This window comes from Bos taurus, chromosome 7 (genome assembly GCF_002263795.3).
Source record: "Bos taurus isolate L1 Dominette 01449 registration number 42190680 breed Hereford chromosome 7, ARS-UCD2.0, whole genome shotgun sequence".
Lineage (NCBI taxonomy): Eukaryota > Metazoa > Chordata > Mammalia > Artiodactyla > Bovidae > Bos > Bos taurus.
The window spans coordinates 109,764,735-109,775,045 of NC_037334.1; positions in this window are offsets into that span (position 1 = coordinate 109,764,735).

Sequence of the window (10,311 nt, forward strand, 5' to 3'; positions counted from 1 at the left end):
TTGGGCATTTGAAAGTGGTTATGTACACGAGGGAATTTAGAAAGCCACTTATATGCCCAGGAAAGGACACGTGCTCAGAAAAACACTGAGAAGACCCTTAGTTTTCACTCCTGGCTGATCTAAAAAGTCAGTGCAAGCAGGAAGTGAAAGCTGAGGCAAAATTGTGAAGAGCCTGGGCTAAGGATTAAAGGGTTACCCCAGTACAGAACCAGCCCACCATATTAAGAAACAAACCAAATACTAAGCCAGAAATCAGACCTAGGGCTGATGGTCTAGTTCAGTGTCCTACCATAACAGGCTCTCTCAGAGTTAGGCAGAGTAGACGGTCTAATAATATCTGCCCTTTAGGAAAAGAGTAATGACTAACATTTACTGAGCACTCAGTATCACAGCCTGATCATTAAGAACTCAAATGCATTATCTTATATATTACCTATAGTAACCTTATGAGTGAAGTAGTTATGGATAGTATCTGCACTTTATAAATGAAGGAACTGAAGCTGGCAGTTTTAAGCTTTGCTCAAGATCATTTCCTTACAGCAAAATGCAGACTTAAATTGAAAGTGGGGAGAACCACTAGAGCCTTCAGGTATGACCCAAACCAAATCCCTTAGGATTATACAGTGGCAGTGACAAACAGATTCAAGGGACCAGATCTGGTAGACAGATGCCTGAAGAACTATGGATGGGGGTTCATGACATTGTATAGGAGGCAGGGATCAACACCATCCAAGAAAAAGAAATGCAAAAAGGCAAGATGGGTGTCTGAGGAAGACTTTACAAATAGAATTGAAGAGAAGTGAAAGGCAAAGGAGAAAAGGAAAGATACACCCATCTGAATGCAGAGTTTCCAAAGAATAGCAAGGAGAGATAAGAAAGCCTTCCTCAGTGATCAATGCAAAGAAATAGAGGAAAACAACAGAATGGGAAAGACTAGAGATCTCTTCAAGAAAATTAGAGATACCAAAGGAATATTTCATGCAAACATGGGCACAAAAAATGACAGAAACAGTAAGGACCTAACAGAAGCAGAAGATATTAAGAAAAGGTGGCAAGAATGCACAGAAGAACTGTTCAATAAAGGTCTTCATGAACCAGATAACCACGATGGTGTGATCACTCACCTAGAGCCAGACATCCTGGAATGTGAAGTCAAGTGGGCCTTAAGAAGCATCACTATGAACAAAACTAGTGGAGGTGATGGAATCCCAGTTGAGCTCTTTCCAAATCCTGAAAGATGATGCTGTGAAAGTGCTGCCCTCAATATGCCAGCAAATTTGGAAAACTCAGCAGTGGCCACAGGACTGGAAAAGGTCAGTTTTCATTTCAACCCCAAAGAAAGGCAATGCCAAATAATGCTCAAACTACCTCACAATTGCACTCATCTCACACGCTAGTAAAGTAATGCTCAAAGTTCTCCAAGCCAGGCTTCAACAGTACATGAACCGAGAACTTCCAGATGTACAAGCTGGATTTAGAAAAGGCAGAGGAACCAAAAGTCAAATTACCAACATCTGTTGAATCAAAGTAAAAGCAAGAGAATTCCAGAAAAACATCTGCTTCATTGACTATGCTAAGGCCTTTGACTGTAGATCACAACAAACTGGAAAATTCTGAAAGAGATGGGAATACAAGACCACCTTACCTGCCTCCTGAGAAACCTATATGCAGGTCAAGAAGCAACAGTTAGAAGTGGACATAGAACAACAGACTGATTCAAAATTGGGAAAGGAGTACGTCAAGGCTGTATATTGTCATCCTGTTCATTTAACTTATATGCAGAGTAAATCATGAGAAACGCTGGGCTGGAGGAAGCACAAGCTGGAATCAAGATTTCCGGGAGAACTATCAATAACCTCAGATATGCAGATGACACCACCCTTATGGCAGAAAGTGAAGAAGAACTAAAGAGCCTCTTGATGAAAGTGAAAGAGGAGAGGAAAAGCTGGCTTAAAACTCAACATTCAGAAAACGAAGATCATGGCATCTGGTCCCATCACTTCATGGGAAATAGATGGGGAAACAATGGAAACAGTGACAGACTTTATTTTTGGGGCTCCAAAATTACTTAAAACAGTGACTAAATCCATGAAATTAAAAGATGCTTGCTCACTGGGAGAAAATCTATGAAAAACCTAGATAGCATATTAAAAAGCAGAGACATTACTTTGCCAACAAAGGTCCGTCTAGTCAAGGCTATGGTTTTTCCAGTGGTCATGTATGGATGTGAGAGTTGGACTATAAAGAAAGCTGAGCACCGAAGAATTGATACTTTTGAGCTGTGGTGTTGGAGAAGACTCTTGAGAGTCCCTTGGACTGCAAGGAGGTCCAACCAGCCCATCCTAAAAGAGATCAGTCCTGGGTGTTCATTGGAGGGACTGATTTTGAAGCTGAAGCTCCAATACTTTGGCCACCTCATGTGAAGAGCTGACTGATTTGAAAAGACCCTGATGCTGGGAAAGATTGAGGGCAGGAGGAGAAGGGGATGACAGAGGATGAGATGGTTGGATGGCCTCACCGACTCAATGGACATGAGTTTGGGTAAACTCCAGGAGTTGGTGATGGAAGGGGAGGCCTGATGTGCTGTGGTCCGTGGGTCTCAAAGAGTCGGACATGACTGAGAAAGTGAGCAACAATGAAGACCATTAGGTTAGCATAAGTAGCATGGCTCAGACTTGACTTATACCTCGCTCAGCCCCAGGCTAGTCACTGGGCCGAAGTTTGCCTTGCTTTGAATAATTCTCAGTTTAATCTGCACTGGGGTCTTCACTGGAAGCCTCCTGAGAGCTCTTTGCTGGGTCTTCCACCCTCCTCACTATTCCCCTCCCTTCTCCAGGATGAAAATAACTTTCTTCTTTTTGTCTGAGCTTTCATAGGCAGCCTCTTAATTCTTTCTTGTAGGGTATGAACTTTCTAGCTTATAGTTATCTGTGAACATCTCTTAAATTCTCTAATTTTATGCTGGAGATCATTCTTTCTCCCCAGTCCCACTACACATAGACATAATAAATTACGGAGGCACAGTAGACATTGCATGCATTCAGAAATGTTGTAAACTCGCGTACCTAATCTTGTCTATATATTTTGAAGCTTACTCTGTCTTAGCTTAGAGTGTCAACACTGAGTGTGACCTTTGGAAGTCATCTCAACTAAACCTCTCATTTCACAAATTTACAAACCGAGTCCTGGAGATGTTTGGTGATTTTCCTAAGGTCACAGGAAAACAGAGCCGGTGCTGCAGCCCGCATCGCCCCTTCACAGGCTTGTCAGCTTCTCTGGCACCGCCCTCCACTTAGCTTCACTTCCCACTGACTCTCTCCTTCCCTGCTACCTCTGTGCAAACAACACCCGAGCCTCTTAGAGCTCCATGGCACTTGGTAGACCCTACTTCTTTTTACTTATACATTCCTCCTTATTTCATTTGTTAGCTGTTTTTGCTCCAACTTTTGTCTTCTTCACCGATTTCAATTTCTAGTCTTGTCTTTAGGATTTTCCTGACCCTTTTCTATGACTTTATTATTATCATCACTTCTTTTTTGGCCTCGAGATCTTAGCTCCCCAACCAGGGATCAAACCTGGGCCCCTGCGGTGGAAGCAAGGAGTCCTAACCACTGCACCACCAGGGAAGTCCCCAGGCTTTCCCTTTTCCCCCCGACTTCCCGAGGTTTCTGTGCGGCCCTCGTTTGTTCTCTGAACTCCAGACCCACATCTATTTCATACATATTGGCACTTGCGTTTCCTACTGTTTTTGCAGATATAATCAACTGAGAGCTAAATTCAGTATTTTTTTGCAAACTGCCTCTCTGTTTTCAATAATGTTAACATTTTCCCAGTCATATGCAATCAATCTGAAACCTTTAATTTCTTCCTAGATATTTCAGTCAATCAATTATTTAAAGCCTATCAAAAAGAATAAGCCTTGGAGCCTGGAAAACTGGCTCCAAGCCTGGCTTTGAACTATGGTGCCATGGCATATTAATGCACTCTCTGAGCCTCAGTTTCCTTGCCTGTGAAACCAGGAAAGACATACCTCCCTGAAGGCTAAATGAAACAGTGTCTGTAAATAACCTGAAATACTGCAAGGTTTCCCCTCTCCAATCTCCTTTCTACCCCTGGAGTTTTCTTCACTGTCTCACATGTGTGTAGCAAGCTTTCCTTACAGCCTCACATTTTAAGAATTCTACAAACAACGAACAGAGAAGGCAATGGCACCCCACTCCAGTACTCTTGCCTGAAAAATCCCATGGACAGAGGAGCCTGGTAGGCTGCAGTCCAGGGGGTCAGAAGAGTCTGACACGACTGAGCGACTTCACTTTCCCTTTGCACTTTCATGCATTGGAGAAGGAAATGGCAACCCACTCCAGTGTTCTTGCTTGGAGAATCCCAGGGACGGGGGAGCCTGGTGGGCTGCCGTCTATGGGGTTGCACAGAGTCAGACACGACTGAAGCAACTTAGCAGCAGCAGCAGCAGCAAGTCCTCTGAGCATGTTTTTATCGGGTAACTACTCTGACCCAGGACCGGAGCAAGGATGAGACACGGTCACACACAAGGGGCTTTCAGCAAGGCTCTCTCAGGCTGATCCTGCCCTTCCTGAAGTCTCACAGAAGTGTTATTCAGTCACTAAGTTCTTTGCAAACCCATGGACTGTAGCGCACCAGGCCCGTCTTCCTCCACCGTCTTCGAGTTTGTTCAAATTCACGTCCATTGAGGCAGGGACGCCGTCTCACCATGTCATCTTCTCCCTTTGGTGCCTCGTCTCCCTTTGCCTTCAATCCTTCCCAGCATCTCAGACATCACCACCTTTACTTTATCTCTGGCAGGTATCATGGGTTTCTTATTTAATGACTATGTTTATTATGGTTTTGACAAGACTATGATCTCCATTGAAATAATGGCTAATTTTTACTGAGGGTTGGATGTATACCAAACACTGTATGAAATGCTTTACAAATCTTACTTATAAATGTTACAAGTGTTATCTCATCTAGTCTTTCCTGAGACCCCATGAGGGTTATCCTCCCCATTTTATTTTTTATGCTATTAAATAATTATTATGGTAATATAATTTAATAACAATTATATCAATATAACTATTAATAATATATTAATACACCATATATTATTATTATATCATTTTCAGTAGGAGAAAATTGAAGCTTAAAAATACCCATAAGTTGGCCAAAGTCACACATCTGTCGAGCACTTGAGGCGGCAGAAGCCCTGGCTGACTCGTCACAGACCCCTTACTCTCACCACCTCCCAAACATCTCAAGTGAGAAATAATTCACTGCTCTGTCCCACTCCAGCACCTAGCATGTCTCTTAGTACATAGAAGTGCTCAAAAACACAAATTGTATTTACTACAAGCACATAGCTTGTTAAGATCATAATTTTACAGGGTAGAAAAGGCCTTTTGATAATCAAATTCTCAAATCTAGAAAGTGAGTTCAGAACTCCCACAACTGCCCTGAAACCCAGCCCTGGGGCTAAAGGCCATCCGCAGGTCTACCTTGATGAATGGCTCACAGCCTCAGAACAAACCTAGACTTTTAAGACTACTTAAAGAATCTTTGTACCCCCAGATGGACTCTCCTGGGATCTATTGAAACTATTTGTAAACAGAAGTATAGCGTGTGCTAAACAAAGCCCATTTCTGGCTGTTGTAAAATCTTATTCGCCTGATCTAACCTGTTGAGAGAGGAAAACTTTCCATGACCACCTTTGACACCAGTGCTCAGGGAAAATATGTGTTTGAAATAGCAACTTCTTTGATTACTGGTTTAGTCACAAGATTCCTGCCTCCAACAATGGAAGCAGAGGGCTCAAGTACATTTTATTTCTTTAAAAAGACTATGATCTGCTGCAGCTACTGAGCAGATACTTCTTTGGACTGGCTGAAGTACTTCTGAGCCAAGCAGAAAAGAAAGATCTGTGGCCTGGGAAAGATAAACTTGGCAGGGTCAAGCCTTGAATAAAAAAGGAGGCCCATTCTCTGTTAAAACATCTGCCAAAATAGCTACTGGAAAATTCACAACACTGACATCATTCCCAACCTGCTGTAAGTCAAGAGGAAGACCTTTCCAACGTGGGTCACCACACCAAACAAACAACTCTTGCACACCAGCAGATCATCGGAGAATTCAACTCGATTCTGATGCTTTTCACCTGGAAATAGCATCCGATGCCACAGGTTAAGGATGTACCCCACAAGCCTACCCTCTGCACCACACACATCTACATGTAGACACCAGTCCAAAGCCAAGGTTGTTACCTGCTTTTCTCACCGATCATCGACAGGTTGGGGGTGCCTGTGACCTTCTCCTTGGGTTGGGTTAATTTGCTGGAGCAGCTCAAAGAGCACAGAGAGCTGGTTTACTTACTGGATCACTGGTTTACCATAAAAGGATGTAGCTCAGAAGCAGGCAGATGGAGGTGCAGAGGGAAAGGTGTGTGGAAGGGGCATGGAGCGTCTGTGCTTTCTCTGAGGACACCACTCTCCCAGCACCTCTGTGTTCAGCAGCCTGGATGCTCTCTGAATCCTGTCCTTTTGAATTTTATGGAGGCTTTATATCAAATGAGTCCTGACTGATTAAATCGTTGGCCATTGGTAACTGATTCAACTCTTAGCCCATCTCCTCTCCCCAGAGGTGAGGGGGCAGGACTGCAAGTTCCAATCCTCCCATCACATGGCAGGGGCTCATGGCAACAAGACCCCATTCTTAGGTGAGCTCCAAAAGCCACCTCATTAACAGAACAAGATACCTTAAAGGCTCTCATACCTTAGGAAATTCCAGGGGTTTTAGGAACTCTGTGCCAGGAACAACGATAAGGACCAAACACATATTTATTATAAACCACAATATTATAGATGGTAAGTACAAAAGTTTTGTTAAGTAACTTGGGATGTAGCATTTTCTTGAATGAGATTCAAGCTAAATTATACTCTTTCCAAAGACAATGAAAAGACTCTGTTTGTGATGGCTCTGTAAAATATCTAATCCCAATTAAAATTGGAATGTTTACAGGGACATATATCTATGTAGATAGTATAGCCAAAGAGGGCAAGTTTTGATAAAGCTGCTGATTTCTGCTTTTTTATTGAAATATATACCTTGAAAAGATAAGACAAAAGATAAACTAGAGACTTGGAGGAAATACTTACAAATATATATCAAATTAAGAACATATATTTGAAATATACAAAGAACTCTTGAAAGTCAATAAGAAAATACACAACCGAATTAAAAAGTGGGCAAGAGATCTGGAGACACTGAGACATCTCAGAATCAACATAGTAAATATGAACATAGTACCAAGGCAATCTACAGATTCATTACAGATTCTTCAAATTACCAATAACTTTTTCATGAAATTAGAACATAAATTTACAATTTGTATGGAAAATATCCTCAATAGCCAAAGTAATCTTGAGAAAGAAAAACAGAGCTGGAGGAAACAGCACCCTGATTTCAAGCTATACTACAAAGCTGCAATAACCAAAATAGTATGATATTGGCACAAAGACTGGCTCTAGGTGAGTGATCACACCATCGTGATTATCTGGGTCATGAAGATTTTTGTACAGTTCTTCTGTGCATTCTTGCCACCTTTTCTTAATATCTTTTGCTTCTGTTAGGTCCATACCATTTCTGTCCTTTATTGTGCCCATGTTTGCATGGAATGTTCCCTTGGTGTCCCTACTTTTCTTTTCTTTTTTTTTGCTTTTATTTATTTTTTTATTTTTTAAATTTTATTTTATTTTTAAACTTTACATAATTGTATTAGTTTTGCCAAATATCAAAATGAATCCACCACAGGTATACATGTGTTCCCCATCCTGAACCCTCCTCCCTCCTCCCTCCCCATACCATCCCTCTGGGTCGTCCCACTGCACTAGCCCCAAGCATCCAGTATCGTGCATCGAACCTGGACTGGCATCTCGTTTCATACATGATATTTTACATGCTTCAATGCCATTCTCCCAAATCTTCCCACCCTCTCCCTCTCCCATAGAATCCATAAGACTGTTCTATATATCAGTGTCTCTTTTGCTGTCTCGTACACAGGGTTATTGTTACCATCTTTCTAAATTCCATATATATGCGTTATTATACTGTATTGGTGTTTTTCCTTCTGGCTTATTTCACTCTGTATAATAGGCTCCAGTTTCATCCACCTCATTAGAACTGATTCAAATGTTTTCTTTTTAATGGCTGAGTAATACTCCATTGTGTATATGTACCACAGCTTTCTTATCCATTCATCTGCTGATGGACATCTAGGTTGCTTCCATGTCCTGGCTGTTATAAACAGTGCTGTGATGAACATTGGGGTACACGTGTCTCTTTCCCTTCTGGTTTCCTCAGTGTGTATGCCCAGCAGTGGGATTGCTGGATCATAAGGCAGTTCTATTTCCAGTTTTTTAAGCAATCTCCACACTGTTCTCCATAGTGGCTGTACTAGTTTGCATTCCCACCAACAGTGTAAGAGGGTTCCCTTTTCTCCACACCCTCTCCAGCATTTATTATTTGTAGACTTTACTTTTCTTGAAGAGATATCTCATTCTATTGTTTTCCTCTATTTCTTTGCATTGATCACTGAGGTTGGCTTTCTTATCTCTCTTTGCTATTCTTTGGAACTCTGCATTCAAATGGGTATATCGTTCCTTTTCTCCTTTGCCTTTCACTTCTCTTCTTTTCACAGCTATTTGTAAGTCCTCCTCAGACAACCATTTTGCCTTTTTGCATTTCTTTTTCTTGGGGATGGTCTTGATCCCTGTCTCCTGTACAATGTCACAAACCACCATCCATAGTTCATCAGGCATTCTGTCTATCAGATCTAGTCCCTTAAATCTATTACTCACTTCCACTGTATAATCATAAGGGATTTGATTTAGGTCATACCTGAATGGTCTAGTGGTTTTCCCTACTTTCTTGAATTTCAGTCTGAATTTGGCAATAAGGAGTTCATGATCTTAGCTACAGTCAGCTCCTGTCTTATCTTTGCTGACTGTATAGAGCTCCTCCATCTTTGGCTGCAAAGAATATAATCAATCTGATTTCAGTGTTGACCATCTGGTGATGTCCATGTGTGGAGTCTTCTCCTGTGTTCTTGGAAGAGGGTGTTTGCTATGACCAGTGCATTCTCTTGGAAAAACAGTGTTAGCCTTTGCCCTGCTTCATGCTATACTCCAAGGCTAAATTTGCCTGTTACTCCAGGTATTTCTTGACTTCCTACTTTTGAATTCCAGTCCTCTATAACAAAAAGGACATCTTTTTTGGGTGTTAGTTCTAGAAGGTCTTGTAGGTCTTCATAGACTGTTAAGCTTCAGCTTCTTCAACATTACTGGTTGGGGCATAGACTTAGATTACTGTGATACTGAATGGTTTGCCTTGGAAACGAACAGAGATCATTCTGTTGTTTTTGAGATTGCATCCAAGTACTGCATTTTGGACTCTTTTGTTGACTATGATGGCTACTCCAATTCTTCTAAGGGATTCTTGCCCACAGTAGTAGATATAATGGTCATCTGAGTTAAATTCACCCAATCTAGTCCATTTTAGTTTGCTAATTCCTAAAAATGTCAATGTTCACTCTTGCCATCTCCTGTTTGACCACTTCCAATTTGCCTTGATTCATGGACCTAACATTCCAGGTTCCTACGCAACATTGCTCTTTACAGCATCGGCCTATCATTTTGCCTTTTCATATTGTTTGTGGGGTTCTCAAGGCAAGAATCCTGAAGTGGTTTGCCATTCCCTTCTCCAGCGGACTACATTTTGTCAGAACTCTCCACCATGACCAATCTGCCTTGGGTGGCCATCTTTCAATGAGTTAGACAAGGCTGGGGGCTATGTGATCAGATTGGTTAGTTTTCTGTGATTGTGGTTTTCTTCAGCCTTCCTCAGTGATCAATGCAAAGAAATAGAGGAAAAAATAGGACTGGAAAGGCTAGAGATCTCTTCAAGAAAGTGAGAAATACCAAGGGACCATTTCATGCAAATATGGGCACAATAAAGGACAGAAATGGTATGGACCTAACAGAAGCAGAAGATATTAAAAAGAGGTGGCAAGAATACACAGAAGAACTGTACAAAAAAGATCTTCATGACTGAGACAATCACGATGGCATGATCACTCACCTAGACCCAGATATCCTAGAATGCTAAGTCAAGTGGGCCTTAGGAAGCATCATTACAAACAAAGCTAGTGGAGGTGATGGAATTCCAGTTGAGCTATTTCAAATGCTGAAAGATGATGCTGTGAAAGTGCTGCACTCAATATGCCAGCAAATTTGGAAAACTCAGCAG